Source organism: Muntiacus reevesi, chromosome 11 (genome assembly GCF_963930625.1).
Source record: "Muntiacus reevesi chromosome 11, mMunRee1.1, whole genome shotgun sequence".
NCBI classification, from domain to species: Eukaryota; Metazoa; Chordata; class Mammalia; order Artiodactyla; family Cervidae; genus Muntiacus; species Muntiacus reevesi.
In genome coordinates this window covers 36116258-36143470 of record NC_089259.1, presented here as the reverse complement: position 1 = coordinate 36143470, position 27213 = coordinate 36116258, and the positions used below count along the sequence as shown (strand labels likewise).

General features: G+C 38.7%; 1 pseudogene; it reads right to left on the bottom strand.

The window, feature by feature from the left end:
* LOC136144129 (MLV-related proviral Env polyprotein-like) overlaps nucleotides 1–27213 on the bottom strand; it is a 112339-nt pseudogene that overhangs the window by 83777 nt on the left and 1349 nt on the right.

Here is a 27213-nt window from a genome sequence, read left to right as displayed (position 1 = left end):
ATCTTTTATTTTTATCTAGGTTTTTTTCCCCACACTTTCTATTTCATCTTCAGTGCTCTCATTTCATTTAGTTTATATTTTTCAATTTCTCCATCTCTTCTACCTTTTTTTTTATGTTCTTTCTCAAGCCTATGTCAAACAAAGTAGAAAAGTTTTTGTATACATTATTGTTCAGTTGCTCAGTTGTGTCTAAAACTTTGAAACACCATGGACTGCAGCATGCCTGGATTCCCAGCCCTTCACTATCTCCTTGAGTTTGCTCAAACTCATGTCCGTTGAGTCTGTGATGCCATCCACTAGATAATGAAATCCTTTGTCATCTCTTTTTCCTCCTGTTTTCAGTCTTTCCCAGCATCAGGGTCTTTTCTAAGGAGTTGGCTCTTCACATCAGGTGGCCAAAGTGTTGGAGCTTCAGCTTCAGCATCAGTCCTTCCAATGAATATTCAGAATTGATTTCTTTTAGGACTGACTGGTTTGATCTCCTTGCAGTTCAAGGGACTCTCAAGAGTCTTCTCCAACACCACAGTACAAAAGCATCATTTCTTCGGTACTCAGCTTTCTTTCTGATCCAACTCACTTTTATACATCACTATTGGGAAAACCATATCTTTGACTAGACGGACATTTGTCAGCAAAGTAATGTCTCTGCTTTCTAATATACTGCCTAGGTTTGTCATAGCTTTTCTTCCAAGGAGTAAGTGTATTTTAATTTCATGGCTGCAGTCACCATCTGCAGTGATTTTGGAGCCCAAGAAAATAATTCCTATAACTGTTTCCATTGTTTCCCCATCTATTTGCCAAGAAGTGATGGGACCAGAGGCCATGATCCTCATTTTTTGAATGTTGAGTTTTAAACCAATTTTTTCACTCTCCTTTTTCACTTTCATCAAGAGTCTCTTTAGTTCCTCTTCACTTTCTGCCCTAAGGGTGGTGTCATTTGCATATATGAGGCTCTTGATATTTCTCCTGGCGATCTTGTTTCCACCTTTCTCTTCATTTAAGCCCAGCATTTCACATGGCGTATTCTGCATGTAAGTTAAATTAGCAGGGTGACAATCCACAGTCTTGATGTTCTCCTCTCCCAATTTTGAACCACTCTGTTGTTACATGTCCAGTTCTAACTGTTGCTTCTTGACCAGCATACAGATTTCTCAGGAGGCAGGTAAGGTGGTCTGATACTCCCTTATCTTTAAGAATTGTCCATAGTTTCTTGTGATACACATGGTCAAAGATTTAATATAGTCAATGAAGCAGAAGTATATTTATTTTTTTTCCTGGAATTCTCTTGCTTTTTGTTTGATACAGCAGATGTTTGCAATTTGGTCTCTGGCTCCTCCTCCTTTACTAAATCCAGCTTGAAGATCTAGAAGTTCTTGTCCCATGTACTGATGTACACATATAGGTAAATAATATGTGCTATATATATATATATATATATATATATATATATATAGCATATAATATAATATATAATATAATATATATATATTATAATACTTATGGATTTTTGCCTAACTAAAACCTTTGACATTTGGGTTTTACTTGTTTGACTTGTTTGACTTAGTATGAATAGCATACTAGATTTCTAATTAAAAAAAAAAAAAAAAATATATATATATATATATATATATATATATATATATATATATACAACAAACAGAAAAGGCTTACTGTATACCACAGGGAACAATAGTCAATATCTTGTAATAACCTATAATGGAAAATATGTTCAAAAATAATATATGTGTATATGTATAACTGGGTCACATATATATAAAACAATTCTACTGTTTCAAATTTTGTAATGTTTATATTTTTGCCAGCTTTTCTAAATGTCTCATGGATATTTAGTAACAATTTGTGAGATATACCATCTTAAATATATTTGTATAGATTTGATTAATATAAAGGAATTAATTATAAATCTGTTCTATTGAATTATTAATTGTCATTATCTGTCAATAATTGTCATAATTATTGATCAATTATGTCATTAATTATTAATGACATCATTCAAGATGCTCCAATTTTTATTTTTTATGCATTTGATAAAATATTCTCAGAAAAATGCTAATATGTTTCACTATGACTCTATATTTTTTCTTTTCTCTTATACTTCTTTTGATTTTTGTTTCATGTATATTTGTTTCTTTGTCATTAAGATGTCTAATGGTTTATAAAGTATATCTTCTTTGTGAATTATACCTTTTACCATTAGAAATAGTCACCTTTGTTTCACTTAAAATAAATTTTAAAAGAACAATAAATAGACAGTTATAGCAACAGTTGTTAAGCATTATATGAAGAAAAAATACTTTATGGTCTAGGAAACAGGGACTTCATAGAACCTTGAATTTAAGAGATAGTTAATTTATTTAAAGTCATTAGAATTAGTTTAAGTGCTTTCCTACAGCCCATGCCTTACTCCAGTCTTATAAGAAAATGCCCAGTAAGCAAAATCAAAGGCAAATTTAAAACACATATTGTGAGAATTGAAGGAATCAAATGTTAAGTATCAACTCCCATCACATAATTTAATGTAAATATGGAAGTATTCCATTATTTAGAATATTGACAAGTTAGAAATTAAATTATTTAAAGATAATGTAGCCTTTATGGAATTAATATACACAGAACATTAGATACTGTTTTGGTTAAATATCATTTAAATGTTTATGCTACTGTCTAATTTCATAAATAAAAATTGTCAAGTAAACAAAAAGTACATTTAAAGACACTATTATAACACCACACTGCCTATTTTCAAAATTGGAGTAATAGAGTTATTATGTTTTAGAGAATATTGACCAATTGACATTTAAATTATTTAGATATAGAAGATGGCAGAGGAAGAGGATAGGGAAACCACTTTCTCCCCCACAAATTCATCAAAAGAATGCTGAGCAACTTCCACAAAACAACTTTTGAATGTTGGTGGAGGACACCAGGCAACCAGAAAGGCAGCCCATTCTCTTCAAAAAGAAGTAGGGCAAAATATAAAAGACAAAAAGAGAGACAAAATAGTTAACGATGGAGACCCATCCTGGGGAGGAAGTCATGAAGGAGAAGAAGTTTCCAAACAGCAGGAAACCCTCTCACCAGCAGATCTGTGGGGAGTTTTGCAATCTCAGAGGGAAACATAACTGGAGGAAAGGGAAAACAAACAAACAAACAAACTCACAGAATAGGCTGCTAACCTCAACTCCCAGTGGAGAAGTAGCCCAGACTCTGACCTCTGCCACCAGAGAGTGGGGGCTGGACAGGGAGGTGAGGATTGCATGCTTAGAGTAAAGACCGGACCTGAATGCCCTGAGGACAATCTGAGGGAGCTAACGTGAGATAGCAACCCAAACTGTGAGATACCCAGAGAAAGAGAGAGAGAGAGAGGAGAGAGAGAGAGAGAGAGAGAGAGAGAGAGAGAGAGAACTTTCCCCAAAAAGCTCTAACTTAAGGTGCAGCCCGGCCCACTCACAGAACAAAGGATTGAGTGAATACCAAAGGAGAGCTAGGTGGCTGCAGACTGGTCCATCCCCCTGCTGGAGGCAGAGAGGCAGGCGGACAACAGCCAGAGCCAGAAGGCTAGGGGCAATCCTGGCACCAGAGATGGCATCCTCGAACAAACTGAGCAGCCTCCCAGTTGCTAACTAAATCTCCCTGGGATCCTGGACAGTTGACATCTGACAGTAGGATCACATCCAGAGATCAGCTCCCCAGAGGAGATACATGGCACACCTGAGATGGTGCTCTTGTGGGGCACCCGGGAAACCGAGTGACTGGGACTGGGGAGGTGATTAAGATGCACAGCCCACCTGGGGCAGTGCACTGACCAACCACCTAGTCCTCTGAGCTGCTCGGACCTGGGAAGGGCACAAAACGCACACCCAACTGAATCTGTGCCTTTGTTGACTACTTGAGAACTTGAACCTGAGCAGTTTAGACCTGGGGAGTGCACAAAATGCAGGGCCCACTTTGGAAAGATCCCCTGCAGAGCAACCTGGAGCCTGAGCAGTGTAGACCAGAAAAGCACATGCCACGCATGAGCTGGGAAAACCCCAGAGTGACCCATACACTGTGAGCACTCCCCACACATGCCAGTAATATTTGTTTGTAGTGTTCCTCCCTCCCCACAACACAACTGAACAAGTGAGCCTGAATAAGTGACCACCTTCACCCCCTTGTGTCAGGGCAGAAATTAGACACTGATGAGACTTGAAAACAGAGAAAGCCAAAATAAACAAGGAAGAGGGAACTGCTCTGGAAGTGACAGCAGCAACAGACTGAAACCCTGTAGTTAGCATTGACTAAACACTGGAAGGGACCTATAGATCTTGAGAAGTATAAGCTGGAACAAGGAGCTATCTGAAACTGAACTGACCCCACACTACAGTCAACAGCTCCAGAGAAATTCCTAGATATATTTTTACTATTATAACTTCTTAAGTTTTTTTACAAAAGTAAATTTCTTTATTACTCTTTTAATTTTCACTTTATAGCCTATTATTACCTTGCAAAAGCAGAGTCCCTGTTTTTAAAGCAAATTTCATACACACACACACACAGACACACACAAACACACACACACACACACACACACACATATATATATACACATATATATTATATCTTTTGTGATTTTGTTTTATATTTTTAATTTTGCAGTTTTGAGAGTCTAACTCTACTATGGATTTTTAATCTTCACTTTTTGGTATTTGTTATCAATTCTGTATCATTAAGAATCTAATTTTCAGTACCCAATTTTACTTAGGGGTGTGATTACTGGATTGATTATTCTCTCCCCTCTTGACCCTCCTTTTTCTCCCCCAGGTCACCTTTATCTCCTTTTGCCCCCTTCTCCTCTCTACGTAACTCAGTGTATCTCTTTGGGTGTTCCAGGCTGTGGAGAACACTTAGGAAACTGATTACTGGCTAGACTGTTCTCTCCCCTTTTGATCCCCCCCTTCTCCTTCTGGTCACCTTTATCTCCCTCCTCCCTCTTCTCTTCTGCATGTAACTCTGTGAATCTCTCTGGGTGTGCCTCACTGTGGAGAATCTTTCCACCATTAATGTAGATGTTTTATCATCGATGTTGTATAGATGGAGAAGTCTTGAGGCTACTGTAAGAATAAGACTAAAAGTCAGAGGCAGGAGGCTTAAATCCAAAACTTGAGAACACCAAATAACTCCTGATTCTAGGGAACATTAATAAACAAGAGCTCATCCAAAAGCCTCCATGCCTACACTGAAAGTAAGCCCACCCAAGAACCAACAAGTTCCACAGCAAGAGATACCATGCTAACTCCCCAGTACTGCAAGAACACAGCCCTGAACATTAATATACAGGCTGCCGAAGTCACACCAAGTCCATAGACACCTCAAAATTCACTACTGGACACTTTGTTACACTCCAGAGAGAAGAGACCCAGCTCCACCCACCAGAACACAGACACAAGCTTCCCTTACCAGGAAACCTTGACAAGCCACTAGTCGAACCCCACCGACAGGGGGCAACCTCTACAACAAAAAGGAACCACAAACTTCCAGCCTACTGAAAGGGTACCCCAAACACAGCAATCTTAACAAAATCAATAAGCAGATAAATATTCAACAATAAAAGAACATGATAAATGCCCACCAAATCAAACAAAAGAGGAGGAGATAGGGAGTCTACCGAAAAAGAATTCAGAATAATGATAGTAAAGATGATCCAAAATCTTGAAAACAAAATGGAGTTACAGATAAACAAACTAGAGACAAGGATTGGAAAGATTAAATGAATGTTTAACAAGGACCAGAAGAAATAAAATCAGTCAATAATGGACAATGCAATAACTGAAATCAAAAGTACTCTGGAGGGAATGAACAGTAGAATAACTGAGACAGAAGATATGATAAGTGAGGTGGAAGATAGAGTGGTGGAGATAAATGAAGCAGAGAGGAAAAAAGAAAAAAAAAGAGAAGAAGAATAAAATGAAATGAGGACAAGCTCAGAGACCTTGTTAACCCTAACAATGTTAAACACACCAACATTTGAATCATATGAGTCCCAGAAGAAGAAAACAAAAAGAAAGGCCATGAGTAAATACTTGAGGAGATAATAATTGAAAACTTCCCTAAAATGGGGAAGGAAAGAGCCACCCAAGTCCAAGAAACCCAGAGAGTCCCAAACAGGATAAACCCAAGGCAAAACACCCCAGGACACATATTAATCAAATCACATATTAATAAAATCGAACCCAGGTCTCCTGCATTGTAGGCAGACGCTTTACCATCTGAGCTACCAGGGAAGTCCAATAATCAAATTAACAAAGATCAAACACAAAGAGCAAATATTAAAAACAACAAGGGAAAAGAAACAAATAACACACAAGGGGATTCCCATAAGGATAACAGCTGATCTTTCAATAGAAACTCTTCAGGCCAGAAGGAAATGGCAGGACATACTTCAAGTGTTGAAAGAGAAAAACCTACAGCCCAGATTACTCTACCCAGCAAAGATCTCATTCAAATATGAAGGAGAAATCAAAAGCTTTACAGACAAGCAAAAGCTGAGAGAATTCAGCACCACCAAACCAGCTCTTCAAATAATGCTAAAGGATTTTCTCTAGACAGGAAATACAGAAAAGGTTTATAAACTCAAACCCAAAGCAACAGTGTAAAGTGACAACGGGATCATACTTATCATTAACTACCTTACATGTAAATGAGTTGAATGCCCCAATCAAAAGACAAAGACTGGCTGATTGGATGCAGAAACAATACCCCTATATATACTGTCTACAAGAAACTCAACTCAAACCAAGGGACACATACAAACAGACTGAAAGTGAAGGGGTGGAAAAAGATATTTCTTGCAAATGGAGACCAAAAGAAAGCCAGAGTAGCAATACTCAATATCAGGTAAAATAGACTTTGAAATAAAGGCCATGAAAAGAGACAAACAAGGACACTACATTATGATCAAAGGATCAATCCATGAAGAAAATGTAACAATCCAAGGAGAAGATGTAAAAATTATAAATATATTTGCACTGAACATAGGAGCACCACAATGTGAAAGGCAAATGCCAACAAGTATGAAAGGGGAAAGTAACAGTAACACAATCATAGTGGGAGACTTTAATATGCTTTCACACCTATGGATAGATCAACTAAACAGAAAATTAGCAAGGAAACACAAACTTGAAATCATAAAACGGACCAGTTAGACCTAATTGATATATACAGGACATTTCATCACAAAACAATGAATGTCATCTTTTTCTCAAGTGCACACAGAACATTCTCCAAAATAGATCACATCCTGGGCCATAAATCAAGCCTTGGTAAATTTTTTAAAAAAATGAAATCATTTCAAGCATATTTTCTGATCACAATGTGATAAGATTAAATGTCAACTACAGGGAAACAAACTAGTAAAAATACAAACGTATGGAGGCTAAGTACCACACTTCTGAAAAAATCAACAAATCACAGAAGAAATAAAAGAGAAATCAAAATATTCATAGAAACAAATGAAAATGAAAACATGGTAATCCAAAACCGATGGGATTCAGAAAAAGCAGTGCTAAGGAGTAGGTTCATAACATTACAAGCTTACCTCAATGAACAAGAGAAACATCAAATAAATAAGCTAATTTTACACTTAAAGCAACTAGAAAAAGAAGAAATGAAGAAGCCCAGGGTTAGTGGAAAGAAAAAAATCATAAAAATTAAGGCAGAAAAAAATGAAAAAAGAAACTAAGAAGACTATAGCAAAAATCAACAAAACAAAAAGCTGGTGACTTGAGAAGATAAATAAAATAGACAAACCATAAGCCAGCCTCATCAAGAAAAAAAGGGAGAAGAATCAGTTCAACAAAATGAGAAATGAAAAAGGAGACACCACAACAGACAACAAAGAAATACAAAGGATCACAAGAGACTACTATCAAACACTAAATGCCAGTAAAATGGACAACTTGGGAAAAAATGAACAAATTCTTAGAAAAGTATAACCTTCCAAAACTGAACCAGGAAGAAATAGAAAACTTTTGGAGACACTTCACAAGCATAGAAATTGGAACTGTAATAAAAAATTTTCCAACAAACAAAAGCCCAGGACCAGATGACTTCACATATAATTGTACCACAAATTTAGAGAAGAGATGACACCTATCCTACTCAAACTCTCCCCAAAAATTGCAGAGGAACGTAAATTCCCAAACTCATTATATGAGGCCAACCTCATCCTATACCAAAACCAGACAAAGATGCCACAAAAAGAGAAAGTTATAGTCCAATATCACTGATGAACATAAGTGCAAAAATCCTCAACAAAATTCTAGCAAACAGAATCTAACAACATATTAAAAAGATCATACAGCATGACCAAGTGGGCTTTATACCAGAGATGCAAGGATTCTTCAATATTAATAAATCAATCAATGTGATACACCACATTAACAAATTGAAAGATAAAAACCCAATGATTATCTCAATAGATGCATAAAAAGCCTTTGACAAAATTCAACATCAATTTATGATAAAAATCCTCCAGAAAATAGACATAGAAGGAACATACCTCAACATAAAAAAGCCATGTATGATAAACCCACAACAAACATTTTTTTTCAATGGTAAAAAATTGAAAGTACTCCCCCTAAAGTCAGGAACAAGACAAGGGTGCCCACTCTCACCACTACTATTCAACATAGTTGGGGAAGTTTTAGCCACAGCAATCAGAGAAGAAAAAGAAATAAAAGAAATTCAGATTGAAAAATAAGGAAAATTCTCACTGAAGATGACATGATCCTGTACATAGAAAAACTTAAAGACACCACCAGAATATTACTAGAGCTAATCAATGAATATAGTAAAGTTGCAGGATATAAAATCAACACACAGAAATTCCTTGCATTCTGATACACTAACAATGAGAAAACAGAAAGAGAAATTAAGGAAACAATTCTATTCACCATTGCAATGAAAGGAATAAAATACTTAGGAATAAATCTACCTAAAGAAACAAAAGACATATATATATAGAAAACTATAAAACACTGATGAAAGAAATCAAAGATGACACAAATAGATGGAGAAATATACCATGTTCATGGATCAGAAGAATCAATATAGTGAAAATGAGTATACTACCAGAAGGAATTTATAAATTCAATGCAATCCCTATCAAGCTACCAATGGCATTTCTCAGAGATATAGAACAAATAATCTCACAATTTGTGTGGAAATACAAAAACCAACCAACCAAACAAACAAAAAACCTTGAATAGCCAAAGAAATCTTGAGAAAGGAGAATGGAAGTGGAGGAATCAACCTGCCTGACTTCAGACTATACTACAAAGCTACAGTCATTAAGAAAGTATGGTACTGGCACAAAGACAGAAATATAGACCAATGGAACAAAATAGAAAGCTCAGAGCTAAATCTATGCAATATGAACACCTTATCTTTGACAAAGGAGGCAAGTATATACAATGGTGATAAGACAGTCTCTTTAACAAGTGGTGCTGGGAAAACTAGCCAACCACTTGTAAAAAATGAAACTAGAACAGTTTCTAACATTGTACACAAAAATAAACACAAGATGGCTAAAATCTAAATGTAAGACCAGAAACTAGAAAACTCCTAGAGGAAAAAAATAGGCAAAACACTCTCTGACATAAATCACAGCAGGATCCTTTATGATCCACCTCTCCAGAGTAATGGAAATAAAAGCAAAAATAAAACAAGTTGGACCTAATTAAAGTTAAAAGCTTTGCACAGTGAAGGAAACTATAAGCAAGGTGAAAAGACAGCCTTCAGAATGGGAGATAATAGTAGTAGATGAAGCAACTGAAAAAAAATTAATCTCAAAAATATGCAATACAAGCAGCTCATGTAGCTCAACACCAGAAAAATAAATGACCCAATCAAAAAAATGGGTCAAAAAAAAAAAAAACTAAAGAGACATTTCTCCAAAGAAGACATACAGATGGATAACAAACACATGAAAAGATGCTCAACATCACTCATTACCAGAGAAATGCAAATCAAAACCACAATGAGGTACCATTTCACGCTGGTCAGAATGGCTGCTATCAAAAAGTATACAAACAATAGATGTTGGACAGGGTGCAGAGAAAAGGGAACCCTATTACACTGTTGGTGGGGACAAAAACCAGTACTGCCACTATGGAGAAAAGTGTGGAGATTCCTTAAAACTTGGAAATAGAACTGGCATACAACCCAGAAATCCCACTGCTGGGCATACACACTGAGGAAACCAGAATTAAAAGAGACTTGTGTACCCCAATGTTGATTGCAGCATTGTTTACAATAGCTAGGACATGGTTGCAACCTATATGTCCATCCACAGATGAATGAATAAGAAAGCTGTGATACATATACACAATGGAATATCACTCAGCTATTAAAAAGAATGCATTTGAATCAGTTCTACCGAGGTGGATGAAGCTGGAGCCAATTACACAGAGTGAAGTAAGTCAGAAAGAAAATCAGCAGTACAGTATACTAACAAACATATATATAGGATTTAGAAAGATGGCATTGATGACCCTATACGTGAGATAGCAAAAGTGACACAGAGATAAAGAACACACTCTGGGACTCTGTGGAAATAGGGGTGGGATGATTTGAGAGAATAGTATTGAAACAAGTATATTACCATAAGTGAAATAGATCACCAGTCCAGGTTTGGTGCATGAGACAGGAAGCTCAGGGCCTTTGCACTGGGATGACCCTGAGGGATGGGATGTGGAGGGCGGTGGGAGGGGGGTTTCAGCATGGGGGACACATGTACACTCATGGCTGATTTACATCAATGAATGGCAAAAGCACTATAATATTGTAAAATAATTAGCCTCCAATCAAAATAAATAAATTAATTACAAATTTATTTAGATGTAGTGTAAGCTCCGTTATTTGAAAGTAATGTCCTTTCAAGAAAATATCATTTAAATATACTTCTAAGTTAAATTTTGAGAAATTACAGTCTATGTTACATAGAAACACTACAGTTAAAACATAATTTCTGTTTTTAAAAGCATTTCATTTTGTTTAATGTAAAATAAAGTTATAAATGTTAAATAAAATATAATACTGTAAAATTGATCATTTTAATTTCACTTGTGTCCTTCAATTAATGTGGTGGGCATGTGTTCTAAGTCACTTCAGTCATGTCCAACTCATTATGACCCCATGAACTGTAACCTGCCAAGCTCCTCTGTCCATGGGTTCTCCAGGTAAGAATACTGGAGTAGGTCGCCATTTCCTTCTCCAAAATCAATACCTTGTGTTGGGTAAAAATCTAGAATTCCAGAGACAAAACACCTTGGTTCAAATCTGAGCTCAGTCACTTTCTGGTTGTGTAGCCCTATGCAAGTTCCAATCAATCCATCCTAAAGGAGATCAGTCCTGGGTGTTCATCAGAAGGACTGATGTTGAAGCTGAAACTCCAATATTTTGACAACCTCATGTGAAGAGTTGACCCATTGGAAAAGACCCTGATCCTGGGAGGGATTGGGGGCAGGAGGAGAAGGGGATGACAGAGGATGAGATGGTTGGATGGCATCACTTACTCGATGGGCATGAGTTTGAGTAAACTCTGGGAGTTGATGATGGACAGGGAGAACTGGCATGCTGTGATTCATGGGGTCGCAAAGAGTCGGACACGACAGCTACTGAACTGAACTGAACTGATGCAAGTTCCCTAGCCTCTCTAAGGTACTTTACCATCATCATGTGTAAAATTGTTAAAGAAATAGTATTTTCCTCATAGCTGTTGAGAGTATTAAAAAGTAATGGATGTGAAAAAGTTAGCTTATTATAATAAAATTAAATTAACTGCATTTCTTTTTTTTTGTGTGTGTAATAAAGTTTTATTAAAGTATAAAGGAGATAGAGAAAGCTTCTGACATAGGCATCAGAAGGGGGCAAAAGAGTACCCCTTCGCTAGTATTAGCAATGGAGTTATATACTCTCCAATGAATCCAAAGAATGTCTGGAGGTTGTAAAGACCACACCAGACCTACTCCCATAATTTACATTATAAGATAACAGAGTTGCCCAGAAGGTTTAATCCAAAGATTGTCCTCAGGCAGGATACATCCTTGTAAAGACCAGACCTACTCCCGTAATTTATGTTTTAAGATAACAGAATTAGCCAGAGGATTTAATCCAAAGACTGTCCTCTGGCAGGATACATTATTGTTAGATAGTCACTCACAATCTGAGTAAGTAGGTTGGGCCATTGGCAGAACCAACTTGAAGATAGAGTCATAGCTGAAGACAACATTTCCATAAGAAAAAGAAATGTATTTGTTAACTCAAGGTTTGAGAGTAGTTAGCTTCAGGTGAAACCAGGTGTCATGGCAACACAGCACTTTAAGAGAAACCTTTTAAATTTGTATAGAGAAGAAAAAATATCGCTGGTTTGTTTCCTCCTGCTGCTTAAGAGAGATAAAAACGTCTGGCACTTTCAGCCTCTTTCCTCCATTTGGAGACCCCTGGTCTTCCTGCCTGTTACACTCTCATTCCCCCCTTTTCTTTTAGGAGAATTATGTTGCCTAGGGAAAAGGGGCGTTCTTCTCATTCCATAACTGCTTCCGAGCTGACAAGGGGCGTTGTCCTTAAATTGTTGAGGCAACATATTCTCCTAATCCTCATAGTGAGGATGTCTGATCCAGGGGCCCCAAATAGTAGTCGGAAGAAGCTGCAGTGATAGCAGGAGTTTGAGCAACCATTTGTAACTTAAAAGCTTTCATGCGACTAGAAACAAATCCAGCTACACAGTTACAGAGGCAGGGAGCAAACAGCAAAAACAAAACATTCAGAATTATTGTAATTAAGATATATTTCCACCATGGGGAACTAGTTAACGTCTCCCAAAGTGAGACAATAGAGGCTTCAGGAGTATCCATGGCCCCAGTCATCTTGTTCATGTGTTTAGTAAAATCAGTAACATTAGTGCTTATATCAGGTATATAAGTACAGCATTGAGTATGAATGATGGCACAAGTTCCTCCTTGTGCAGCTGTCAGAATATCTAAATCCAATCTGTTTTGTAGAACCACCTTTCTAATTTGTGCTTGTTCAGCATTAAGAGCTGAAATAGCTTTTTGAGAATCTTGTAATGCCTGTTGAGTAAAATTAGTCAAAGCATCTACTCGTAGCATAGCATCTGTAGTTCCCAAAGAGGGGACAAACACTGCAGCCAAATAATCACACCAGTGAAATACAGAACTTGTCCACCAACTTTTAAGTTCGGGTAAATTAGCAGGCTTTTCTGGAAGCTCTGAAAATATAAAGCCGTGGGTAAAGGCTAGACCCAGGGTGCATCTCCCTATCCAGCCAGGGGGAAGTCAAGCCCATAGGTAAGAGCCACATATCCAATAAGTCCCATTTGGAGCAAGCCAGCGTGACTGAGATATCCAGTCCCAATTAGTGCCTGGCCAGACAAAGGTAGATCCTGAACTGGGGTTGGAAAACACGGGAATGATTATGTTACATATTTCCTGAGGCAAAAATTCCAATTGTTTCCAATCATTATAATTAAGTTGTTGGCTAACTTTGGGGGATGGCTCTGTTTGTTCCCAGCATATAGGGGCAGTAGATATTAGACGTCCTTTTTCAGGAGTTAGCCATATAACCTCATCCCATATTTGATAAACGTCAGATAAAAAACCATCAGATCTAGACCTATTTGTCTTATGTGCAGCAAAATAGTCATTAAACTGAGACAGTGTATAATCAAAATTAAAAGTCACGTTATGTCCAAAGTTAAGGTACAAAGTATTGCACCAGTCCATTCTAGGGTTGTTAGATGTCATCAGACGAAGAAAAGGCATCACATGTGATTGTTGTCGAAGGTATTCGCAGACCTGGAGAAAGTCTTTTCCTTGAAGTGGAGATGTCCACCATGGGAAGCCTTCCACTGATGAAGAGGGGAGTGCTCCGCAGACCCAGCAGTTAGACCGATTGCGGAACGCAGCATAGGAGTGAGCCCAGGACAGGAAGGCATTGTCTTGAGGATCAAACGGCAGACTGAGGATTTCTGGAGTCAGCAAAAGTAGGCTCACATAGATTATCAGGCCCATCTTGTCCTTTAGGATCCCGGACGAGGCCCCAAGATGAAAGGTTGTTGCTGAACGATGAGACGCGGGATTCTTGGCCTCCGGAGGAGATGAATTCAATCCGGGCCCAGAGACGAGGCTGGATCGCTCAGAGCTTTCGTGTAATAAAGTTTTATTAAAGTATAAAGGAGAGAGAGAAAGTTTCTGACATAGGCAGCAGAAGGGGGCAAAAGAGTACCCTTAACTGTGTTTCTTACTGTTAAGAACAGATAATAGGTTAACATTCAACTGTATGCAAAATCAAAAGATGGCTACAACTGGCATGCTCTTGTTTGTTTAAATAATATCATTTCGTGAAAATTGGAATAAATTGCTATCAAGGAGCCTTCAGAACAATAACTGTCAACTTGCTATTATACCACCTATTTTGAGACAAAATAATCAGGTATAAAGAAAGTTTTATTTTTAATGAACAGATAACAGATATGTCTTTATGATTCACACTCTCAAATGCCGCAGGAGATAAATAATCTCCTGTTTATATGCTCATTTTATATGTTTTTAATAAGATTTCTGAGAGCATTGTAGCAAATACAGTAATCCTCTACATACAAACCTTTGAATTGCAAACTCTCAAAGGTGCAAATGTGTGTTTGAATGTCTAGTCACATAAGTTAGTTCATGTTTCTGGCATACATTGTCATGTACTTGCATCTTCTATAAGTGGTTGTGTTTTGTGTACTTTATTGTATAGTTCTTATAGAGTGCAGTAGTGTAGTATCTTTGTTTCAAGCCCTTGATGTCTGGAAGCAAGTGTAAAAGCAGTGTTGATGTACATGATACTGCTAAAAAGAGATTTACAAGTCAGGAAATGGCAAGGGAATTTTCTTTATTTGAGGAGACACTGTTAGTTTTTGAACCATAGGGCCCCTATGTAGAAAGGCATACAAAAGTTGCAGAAGCTGTTCAGAATGCAATCCAGTGCTACCGTGTCATCTATTATGTGCTACTACCCAGACATAATTGGATCATTAATTCAAGGGGTACATAGAACTTAATTCAGCAGGGAACAAGGATCTCTGCCATCAACATTAGACATGAGTCAAATTGCAGATTGCGTTTTGCCTCCTACTGCTGACAATCCTTCAGCTCTACTATTTCCCATCTCCTCTCTCTCTTCCAGTCTGTAATTCTTGCCTGTTCACTTGATGCAAACCCCTATATGACAGCTGTTGTGTTATATGGCCCTATTTTTCAATGTATTGTACTGAAAGATTAAAACATGGTTTCTTTATTTTTTGTTTGCTTTTAACGTATTATTGTTTGAAATGTATTACAAACCTACCACGGTGCAGTACTATATAGCCAATCATGTTAGTTGTAGACCTAGCCTAACTTTGCTGGACTTATGAACAAATTGGACTTATGGACCTGCTCTCAGAATGGAATTCATTTGTATGTCAAGGATTTATCATATTATTTGACTGAGAGTAAAACTTTTCCTGAAATCATTTACTATTTTATTATAATTAATTACCAATAATTGAATGCTTACCAAATGTCTACCACTTTTCTAAGTGCTTTACATATGCTATTTCATTAATTTAGCAATTTCAGACGGTGAGAATTATCTTCATCTTAGTGATGAAAATACCGAGCCTAAGAAATCATAAGAAATCTGTTAAAGGTAGCGCAACATAGTACTGAGCTGGCACTGAAGTCACAGCTTTTTGTCTTCAATGCCCTCTTCATGTGTACACACCTGAGACATTCAATCATGCGGCAAAGAAGGATTCTGTCTGCATTTTGTCATTGAAAGGGAAAGTCTTAGTTACACAGTAAGGTCCAACTTTTTGTAACCCTATGGACTGTACCCACCGTCAGGTTCCTCTGTCCATGGAATTCTCCAGGCAAGAATACATAGTGGATTGCCATTCCCTTTTCCAGGGGATATTCCTGATCTGAGGATCAATCCCGAGTCTCCTGAATTGCAGGCAGATTCTTTACCAACTGAACCACCAGAGAAGTCCCATCTGTCTTTAGCTGTAAACTTAATCCACCATTCTTGACAATTTTTAGACCTACATATATGAAGGATATTTGAATGGATATATCCAAATATTGAACATATGTTAACATGTAGACAAATTGTAACATACATATTACTTTTTTCCTTCTGTAAAATCAGAGATTATTTGTCAAATATTGAAAAGTTTGGTGTGGGAAATTTTAGCACTATGAGAAAAAATAAGACATTTTCTTTTGCTTTTTTCCCCTTGTATTCCAGGACATAGAAACTTTTTTCTCATCCAGGACTTCTTCCCTGTCATTACGTTTTCTATACTTTAAAATTAAAAGAGAAAAAAGGACATAATGACAACTTCTCCCTCAGAAGTAAGCTTCAATAAGAGTTATAAAAATCACACACATGAAACAGAAAAATGCTTCAATTTCTACAGTCCTGTTTAAACTCCAAGATCGATTTCAGATAAGGTTAAAATGCTGTCAAATCAAGAAAGAAATATTAACTGACTTTGGTAAACTTTTAATCTATAAAATAACTTCCCACATCTCTTGTATGTTGCAGAATAAAATCTAGATATAATAGTCATGGAACTTATTATTAAGTACTTAATTTAAAACTAATGATTATTTCAGTATACTAGAAACTAATAAAAATACCCTTTAATGGTGTAAATCAGAAAATAGCATATCATTACTAAAAGGCCTGTGGAAAATCAATGTACTTATATCTTTTTTTTATTTTTTCCTCTCTCTGTGCAGAGCTGTACACCTCTGAATCCCCATGGAAGCAAAATGTACAAAGACCCTTTTTTCCCTTCGGGCATAATAAAATGTAATTTTAACTTTTTGAAATTAGTCTGAGAATGCCATGACCCTTAGGAGAAACTCTGTCTGCAAAGCATCAGCTCACCAATCATTAGCCTCTCAGACTATGAGTTGCAGACACTCAACAGGCCTGCAGTTTTATGTGACACAAAGTTTAATATAGAATCCTTAGGTAAAATTTGAAATTTCATTGATCTTTGAAAGCCACGAGGAAACTAATAAAGTTCTAGTAAGGAATTCTGACTTAGTTAAGCCTTTTGCTAAGTAAATTGATAGTGTTTAGAAATTAATGGACATATATACGATATTGTGGGGAAATTGCATGATAGGCAGTAATTATAAAATATATTTTAAAGACATATTCCCATGCTTTCTTTTATGGTCTAACTTCCCTCAATTTTTAAAAAATTAGTTAGCTGGAATAACAACAAAATCATAAAAATCTTGAAGATACATAAAAAAATGCATATTTCCAAAACTTATTATGACTGCATAAAATATTTTCCAACTTAGGTCATGACTTTAAGGGATTATTTTACTTGAATCCATATATTTTACTATATTTAAAGGAACAAGGGAAAAATAAAAAATAAAATAATCAAAGCAGAGCAATTAAACAGTATTTTCCTCCATAGCTATCTAGGTCTTAAATTTGCATTTATGTTTTTTAAACATCTTTATCTCTTTTTAATAAAAATTATGAATAATAATGATGTTTAAATGGTGTTTTTAATTCTCTTCACAAAGTCAGTAAATTTTGACACTCATCTTTTTTGGTGCCACTTAATATTAACCAGCAAGTGATTAAAATCTGAATGGCAATTTCTCTTTTTCTGGTATGTCTCTTCTAAAATATGATCAAAAAATTATTTGGGGATTTTAAGTCATTTTTATATTTATTTTTAATTTAATAATTAAATGTTTGTAAAATCCTGTCTGCTATCCAAGCAAAATGGCAAGATGAATATCTAACATAATTGAAGAATATCATTTTTGCTGTAAGTTTTGCAGTGTACTAATAATTTTGGAAAACTTGGAGTTGGCTTCGTTTCTGGTTCCATACAAAGGAGTTTGGGAGTTGCCAATCCATCTGAACAATAAGGATGAAATTGAATAGACTGAAATGTCAATAGCACTTCTTGGATCCATAACAGAGATGAGGACACTGTTCCCAAGATTGGAGAGAGAAACAGGCAAATACAGATAGACACAGATTCCTGAAGCAGGGACTCACAGCAAAATCCATTGCTGGACTTGTACCAGGGATTGAAAAGCTGAACTATAATTGATAAATTACTGAAGGTTCAGAATGGACAAGTCTAGGAGTTAAAATCCTAAGGAAACACATTCATAGGGAATCCCTCACAGTTTTGTGAGTTTTACCTCCTAAATCTCAACTGGTAGATATCAAAGGAAAATCTCAGATTTTCAAATTCTCAAATCTGAAATTATATTGATTTCAGTAGGGGAAGAATGAACCCCATGAACAGTACGAAGAGACAAAAAGATAGGATACTAAAAGATGAATTCCCCAAGTTGGTAGGTGCCCAAGAGTAGAGTGGAGAAATAGCTTCAGAAGGAATAAAAAGGTTAAACCAAAGCAGAAATAATGCCCAGTTATTGATGTGTCTGGTGGTGAAAGTAAAGTCAAACGCTGTAAGAACAGTACTGAATAGGAATCTGAAATGTTAGGTCCATGAATCAAGGTAAATTGGAAGTGGCCAAAAAGGAGGTGGCAAGAGTGAACATTGACATTTTAGGAATCAATGATTCAAAATGGAGTGGAATTGGTGAATTTACTTCAGATGACCATTGTATCTACTACTGTGAGCAAAAATCCCTTAGAAGAAATGGAGTAGCTCTGATAGTTAAAAAAAGAATCCAGAATGCAGTACTTGGATGCAGTCTCAAAAGTGACAGAATGATCTCTGCTCATTTCCAAGACAAACTGTTCAATATTACAGTGTATGCCCCAAATTCTAATGTAATTGAACTCTATGCTCCCAAAACTAATATAGAACAAGCTGATGTTAACTGGCTCTATGAAGACCTATGAGACATTCCAGAACTAAAACTGATTAAAAAAAAAAAAAAAAAAAAAACATGTATTTTTCATCAGGGGAATGGAATGTTAAAGTACAAAGCCAAGAGGTGCCAGGAGTAACAGGCAAGTTTGGCCTTGGAGTACAAAATGAAGCAGGGCAAAAGCTAATAGAGTTTAGCCAAGAAAATACACTGATCATACCAATACCCTCTTCCAACAACACAAGAGAAGATAATACATATGGACATCACTAGAAGGTCAAGATCAAAATCAGATTGATTATATTCATACAGTTGAAGATGGATAAGTATTATACAGTCAGCAAAAGCAAGACTGAGGGTGAACTATGGGTCAGATCACAAAGCCCTTATTGCAAAATTCAGACATAAATTGAAAAAAGTATGGAAAATCACTATACCATCCAGGTATGACCTAAATCAAATCACTTATGATTATACAGTGGAAGTGACAAATAAATTCAACAGACTAGACTTGGCAGAATGCCTGAAGAACAATGGACAGAGGTTCATAACATTGCACAGGAGGTGGTAATTAAAGCCATCCCCAAGAAAAAGAAACACAAAAAGACAAAAATGTTTGTCTGAGGAGGCCTTGCAAATAACTGAGACAAGATAAGAAGTGAAAGGCAAAGGAGAAAAGGAAAGATACACTCAAATGAATGCAGAGTTCCAAAGAATAACAAGAAGAGATAAGAAAGCCTTCCTAAGTACCAAGGCAAAGAAATAAAGGAAAACAATAAGATAGGAAAGACTAGAGATCTCTTTAAGAATATTAGAGATGACAAGGAATTATTTCATGCAAAAATGGGCACAATAAAGGACAGAATAAGTATGGATATAATGGAATCAGAAAATATTAGTAAGAGTTGGCAACATACACAGAAGAACTATATAAAAATGATTTTAATGACCTAGATAACCATGAGAGTAGGATCACTCACTTAGAGCCAGACATCCTTGATTGTGAAGTCTGGTGGGCCTTAAGAGGAATCACTATAAGCAAAACTAGTGGAGGTAATGGAATTCTAACTGAAATATTTCAAATTCTAAAAGATGATGCTGTTAAAGTGTTGCACTCAGTATGCCAACAAATATGGAAAATTCATCAATGGTCACAGACCTGGAAAAGGTCAGTATTCATTCCAATTCCAAAGAAAGGCAATGCCAAAGTATGTTCAAACTACCACACAATTGCACTTATCTCCTACAGTAGCAAAGTAATACTCAAAATTCTCCAAGCTGGGCTTCAACAGTATATGAGCTAAGGACTTTCAGATGTTCAAGATGGATTTAGAAAAGTCAGAGTGACCAGATATTAAATTGACAACATCCATTGAACAATAGAAAAAGCAAGAAAATTAAAAAAAAAAAAAAAAAAACAATTACTTCTGCTTCCTTTATTGTGTTAACATTTTTGACTGTGTGGATCACAACACAATGGAAAATTCTTAAAAAGATGGGAATAACAGGCTACCTTACCTGTCCTATGAGAAATCTGTATGCAAGTCAAGAGGCAACAGTTAGAACTGGACATGGAACAATGCTCTGGTTCAAAATTTTGAAAGGGGTGCCTCAAAGCTGTATATTGTCACCCTGCTTATCTAATTTTAGAACTTCTTAATGAAGGTGAAAGAGGAAAGAAAAAAAGCTGGCTTAAAGCTCAACATTCAGAAAATGAAGATCATGGCATCTGGCCCCATTATTTCATAGCAGATAGTGAAACAATGGAAACAGTGGCAGACTATTTTCTAAAAGTCCAAAATCACTGTAAATTAGGACTGCAGTCATGAAATTAAAAAATAAAATAAGCACTTGCTCCTTGAAAGAAAAGCTATGACAAACCTAGTCCACATATTAAAAATCAGAGACATTGCTTTGCCAACAAAGGCCCTTCTACTGCAAGCTATGGTGTTTTTTTTTGTTTGTTTGTTTGTTTGTTTTTTTGTCTTTTTTTCTATTAGTTATGTATGGATGTGAGAGTTGGACCATAAAGAAGAGTGAGTGCCAAAGAATTGATGCTTTTGAACTATGGTATTAGGAAAGACTCTTGATCATCCCTTGGGCAGTAAGGAGATCAAAACAGTCAATCCTAAAATAAATCAATCCCGAATATACATTGGAAGGACTGATGCTGAAGCTGAAACTCCAATACTATGGCCAACTGATGTGAAGAACTGACTCATTGGAAAAGATTCTAATGCTAGGAAAGATTGAAGGCATAGGAGAAGGGGATAACAGAGGACATAATGGTTGGATGACACCACCAACCAAATGGATATGAGCTTGAGCAAGCTCCAGGAGATGATGAAATAGAAGGAACCTGGCGTGCTACAGTCCATGGGGTCATAAAGAGTCAGACGTGTCTGAGTTTCTGAATGATGAAGGGGCAGAAAAGGAACCACCTTAAAAAAAAAATGAGTGTTTTATTATTTTAACAATGTCTGTTCTCAGGAAAAGCTGGTTTAATTGGGCATTCAGTTCAGTTCAGTTGCTCAGTCGTGTTCGACTGCTTGCGACCACACAAATCACAGCACGCCAGGCCTCCGTGTCCATCACCAACTCCTGGAGTTTACTCAAACTCATGCCCTTCGAGTCAGTGATGCCATCCAGACATCTCATCCTCTGGCGTCCCTTCTCCTCCTGTCCCCAATCCCTCCCAGCATCAGGGTCTTTTCCAATGAGTCAACTATTCACATGAGGTGGCCAAAGTACTGGAGTTTCAGCTTTAGCATCAGTCCTTCCAATAAACACCCAGGACTGATCTCCCTTAGGATGGACTGGTTGGATCTCCTTGCAGGCCAAGGGACTCTCAAGAGTCTTCCCAACACCACAATTCAAAAGCATCAATTTTTCGGCATTCAGGTTTATTCACAAACCAACTCTCACATCCATACATGACCACTGGAAAAACAATAGCCTTGACGAGATGGACCTTTGTTGGCAAAGTAATGTCTCTGCTTTTTAATATGCTATCTAGGTTGGTCATAACTTTCCTTCCAAGAAATGAGCATCATTTAATATCATGACTTCAGTCACCATCTGCAGTGATTTTGGAGCCCCAAAAAATAAAGTCTGACACAGTTTCCACTGTCTCCCCATCTCTTTCCCATGAGATGATGGGACCAGATGCCATGATCTTAGTTTTCTGAATGTTGAGCTTTAAGCCAACTTTTTCACTATCCTCTTTCACTTTCATCAAGAGGCTTTTTAGTTCCTCTTCACTTTCTGCCATAAGGCCATAAGGGTGGCGTTAACTGCATATCTGAGGTTATTGATATTTCTCCTGGCAATCTTGATTCCAGCTTGTGCTACTTACAACCCAGCGTTTCTCATGACGTACTCTGTATATAAGTTAAATAAGCAGTGTGACAATATACACCCTTGATGTACTCATTTTCCTATTTGGAACTAACCTGTTGTTCCATGTCCAGTTCTAACTGTGGTTTCCTGACCTGCATACAGGTTTCTCAAGAGGCAGGTCACATGGTCTGAAATTCCCATCACTTTCAGAATTTTCCACAGTCTATTGTGATCCACACAGTCAAAAGTTTTGGCATAGACAATAAAGCAGAAATAGATGTTCCTCTGGAACTCTCTTGCTTTTTCGATCATCCAGTGGATACTGGCAATTTGATCTCTGGTTCCTCGACCTTTTCTAAAACCAGCTTGAACATCTGGAAGTTCACAGTTCACATATTGCTTAAGCCTGGCTTAGAGAATTTTGAGCATTACTTACTAGCATGTGAGATGAGTGCAACTGTGTGGTCGTTTGAGCATTCTTTGGGATTGCCTCTTAGGGATTGAAATGAAAACTGATCTTTTCCAGTCCTGTGGCCTCTGCTGAATTTTCCAAATTTGCTGGCATATTGAGTGCAGCAGTTTCACAGCATCATCTTTCAGGATTTGAAATAGCTCAACTGGAATTCCATCACATCCACTAGCTTTATTCATAGTGATGCTTTCTAAGGCCCACCTGACTTCACAACCTGGATGTCTGGCTCTAGGTCAGTGATCACACCACTGGGATTATCTGGGTCATAAGGATATTTTTTGTACAGTTCTTCTGTGTATTCTTGCCACCTCTTCTTAATATCTTCTGCTTCTGTTAGGTCCATACTATTTCTGTCCTTTATCGAACCCATCTTTGTATGAAACATTCCCTTGATATCTCTAATTTCCTTGAAGAGGTGTTTAGTCTTTCCATTCTGTTGTTTTGCTCTATTTCTTTGCATTGATCACTGCGGAAGGCTTTCTTATTGTTATGCCCGATGTCCGAATCCCCGAGCGGGAAGAGAGAAGGCTTCCAAGGCAATGCAACTCGCAAAAAAAGGGAAGTTTATTACTGACTTGAGCCAGGGCCTTCTGCCTCCGCTATCACAGTGGTGCAGGGTCAGAAAAAGCCCTGAGCCCAAGCTGTTACAGAAATTTATAAGACATGCATAATCAATTAGTAGCTGGCTTAAGCGGATTGGTTACATGTTTACAAAGCAATTCTATTGGTACAGACTTTCGCGGGCTTTTTCAAACCTGGGCTTTCGCGGGCTTTCTCAAACCTGGGCTTTCGCAGGCTTTTCAGCTTTCCCCTTTGTCTCTTACTGGGCGCATATTGATTGGCTGGCTTCAGGTTACCTGATGGGGGTGGGGAATCTTACCATTTCGGGGAAAGCTAAAACTTAGGTCCAGGCTGCCTGTCATGGAATTAACCTTGGCAGCCTCACATTCCCCCCTGTCTTCTTGTTCCTGTAGAGGAATCTTTCTCTTCATCCTGGGCTACCATCTGATATTGCTGCCTTAATACCATAATCTGAATTGTATTGAGACGTTCTTTAATAAATGACATTAGCCGGTTTAAAATACAAGGGCCAAATGTAAGTGTTAATAATAGCACTATAAGTGGCCCCAGGAGGGTGGAACCTAAGGTGGTCAGCCAGGGGGAGCATTGAAACCAAGACTCAAACCATCCCTGTTGGGCCTCTCATTCCCTCTTACGTTGCGCCAGCCCTTCTCTCACTTTTGCCATAGATTCTCTTACCACTCCTGTATGGTCTGCATAGAAACAACATTCTTCTCCCAGAGCCGCGCAGACCCCACCTTGTTGGAGAAAAATTAAGTCTAATCCTCTCCTATTCTGCAAGACCACTTCAGACAATGAAGTCAGAGACTTCTCTAAGTGGCTGATTGATTTTTCTATGCGAGCTATATCTTTATCTATGGCGGCTCGTAGGGAGGAAAACCCTTGGCCTTGCAGAGACAGTGAAACTATTCCTGTCCCTGCTCCTGCCAGCCCAAGACTGAACAAGGCTGCCATGGTAATCACACTGATTGGCTCTCTCTTTTGTCTTAGCAATTCCCGGTCCCAATGTGAGTACATAACCTCTTCAGAGTGGTATAAGATTTTTGGCATTACAGCAACCAGGACACAGAATTCTTGATTCTGGTTAAAAACCTTTACATTTAAACATGGGGTTAGCCCAGTATGTGAACAAATCCACCAACCCCCAGCCTCTGGCACAATCCAATTTTTGCCATGTAAGCGTAGGTTACTGATAGTCTGGGCACAGAGGGGAGTTTTATCACGTGGCACTGTGCCCAAACAGAGTCTCTGTCTCCAAACTTCATTCATTGTGAGGCCAACCTTGCGTTTTTCCCATCGGCATTGGGGCGGGTTCTGGCCTGAAGACAAGTGATACGAGACATTGAGGCCTATAGCCTCATAAAAGGGTGGGTGAAGATTATAACAAAGCCAACAGGACTGGGTCGCGTTAGGGTTGGTATGGTTTAAGACCGTAAAGGCTGCATTCACTAAGGCCCATAGGGGGTCCTGAATTGTTGAGCTAATGGTAACAGCCAGAGGGCCAGGGGTCTCCGTCAATTTGCCTCTAAGGCTCAGAGTAGAGGAGATGTTAAATGTTCTCGGCGAGCTTGGTCTGAAGGTAGTTGGCTTGGGGGTCGCCTTGTGCCCCTGTAAAGTTTTGATCAGATTGGGACCTAAACTATGTACCTGCACTGGCTCAATAACCTGTTTAATGATCAAAAGCTCGCCTGGGTAGGGGCCGGGCCAATTTACATGAAGCTGAAAATCCCAAGTCAGTCCTGAGGTCCAGCGGTTTTCTTTTTTCGCCCGTTCCTGGTTAAATTGTACTCGTACCTGAGGGCCATGGTGTCTACGGTCCTTGAAGGTGAAGCTAACTAGATTTCTGTTTCCGACATCCCACCTCTGGGGTCCATCACAAGAGGTCACACAACTCTAGCTCCTGAAATAATAGCTTTCTATGCCACCACAGGTTTTCCAGTTATTTCTTACATAGCCCGGGCAAGCCCAGAACCCCAACCTATGGTTTTTTATCCTATCTCTATAGTACTTATCATAGAGACCGTCCTGCTTTGCGAAGAGGCTTGAGAGGTCGAAGTTCAGGTCCGGCCACCAGGTGTTCGGAGGGTGGATTTCTGATGTCTCATTGAGCAGCTCATGAGTTTGCCCGTCGTTGAGTTTCCAGGTGATCTTAGCAGGTTGATGGGGGTTATGACTGGTCGCTCCTGGGTCGATGAGAGCTGCCATCAGCAGGAGAATTAGGAGGCCTCCCAGCGGGCGAGTTTCAGTTTCAAAGGATTTGACGGGTGAGGACTCGCCTTCTATTCTGCTCGTGCTTTTTCCTGTTCTTCTGGCGTGGCTTGCCGCACGTGATTGCAGTGAACCCAGGGTCCAATTTCGTCGACCTTGACAGCAGTAGGAGTGGTAAGGAGAACAACATAAGGGCCTTTTCATCTAGGTTCTAATACTCTAGATTGGTGTCGTTTTACCCAAACCCAATCACCTGGGCCAATATTATGTGAGGGAAGAGCCCTCCTGTTTTGGCCCTCGTGTATCTCTCGAATCAGTTTCTAAACATGGTTATGCACCTTACTTAATGCCATCAGAGTTTGCTGGAATTGTCCCAAAGTAGGGGGTGGCAGGCATTTTCCTTTGAAAATAGGATACACAGGAGGGGGTCTCCCATATAAAATCTCAAAAGGAGTAAGATTCAGCTTATAATGGGTGTTACGCGCCCGAAAGAGTGCAAAGGGAAGGAGGGTCACCCAGTCCCCGCCAGTCTCTATTGCCAACTTTGTCAAAGTTTCTTTTAGGGTCCGATTCATTTTCTCAACCTGTCCTGAGCTCTGGGGATTATATTCGCAATGTAACTTCCATTTCGTCCCCAGAGCTTGGGCCAGCCCTTGTACAATCTGGCTCACAAAGGCAGGTCTGTTATCAGAGCCCATAGTCACTGGCAGCCCATACCTAGGCACTATCTCCTCTAAGATCTTCTTAGCAACCACTATTGCTGTCTCTCCCTTAGTGGGGAAAGCTTCTACCCACCCCGAGAAGGTATCTACCAGAACCAACAGATAGCGATACCTGTACTTGCCTGGCCTTACCTCAGTGAAATCTATCTCCCAGTGTTGCCCTGGCTCCTCCCCCCGGTACCTCATTCCCGAGTGCTGCTTCTTCTCTGCCCTCATCAGCTGGCACGCTTCGCAGGCTTGAATTATCTCTCGCACAGCTGCATTTTGTCGAGGGAACCTCAGGCAGGCCGTCTGGAGAAGTGTTAGGGTCTTTTTTTCTCCCAAGTGGGTAGTTGTGTGCAGGTGTTCACACAGGTGACGACCCAGGGTGGCAGGCAATATCAGGTTGTTGTTTTGGTCCCGGTACCATCCATCTTGGTCATCCTTCTGGAGGGTGGCATCCTTGTTGATCCAAGCGAGATCAGGGAGGGAATAGTCGGGGACTGGCAGCAGAGTCCCCATACCAGGAGGTGGAAGTCCCACAGCTAATATGGGGGCGGCGTAGTCCCGGCTAGCCGCTTCTCGAGCGGCCGCATCAGTGGCACGATTGCCCCGTGCCTTAAGGTCTTTTCTTTTTTGGTGACCGGGGACATGTACTATTGCTACTGCCCGGGGCAGTTGGACAGCCTCCAGGAGCCTGCAAATCTCGGGCAGATTTTTGACCTCTTTTCCCTCAGCTGTCCGAAATCCCCTTTTTTGGTATATGGGACCTTGAATATGGGCAGTGCTGAAAGCATATCGGCTGTCAGTATAAATGGTGACTCTCTTCCCTTTGGCTTGCTCTAGAGCCTGTATTAGGGCAATCAATTCTGCTTTTTGCGCAGAAGTGTTTGGGGGAAGTGTCTCAGCCCATATCGTCTGTCCTGAATCATCAACTATGGCGGCTCCCGCCTTCCTTTGCCCATCT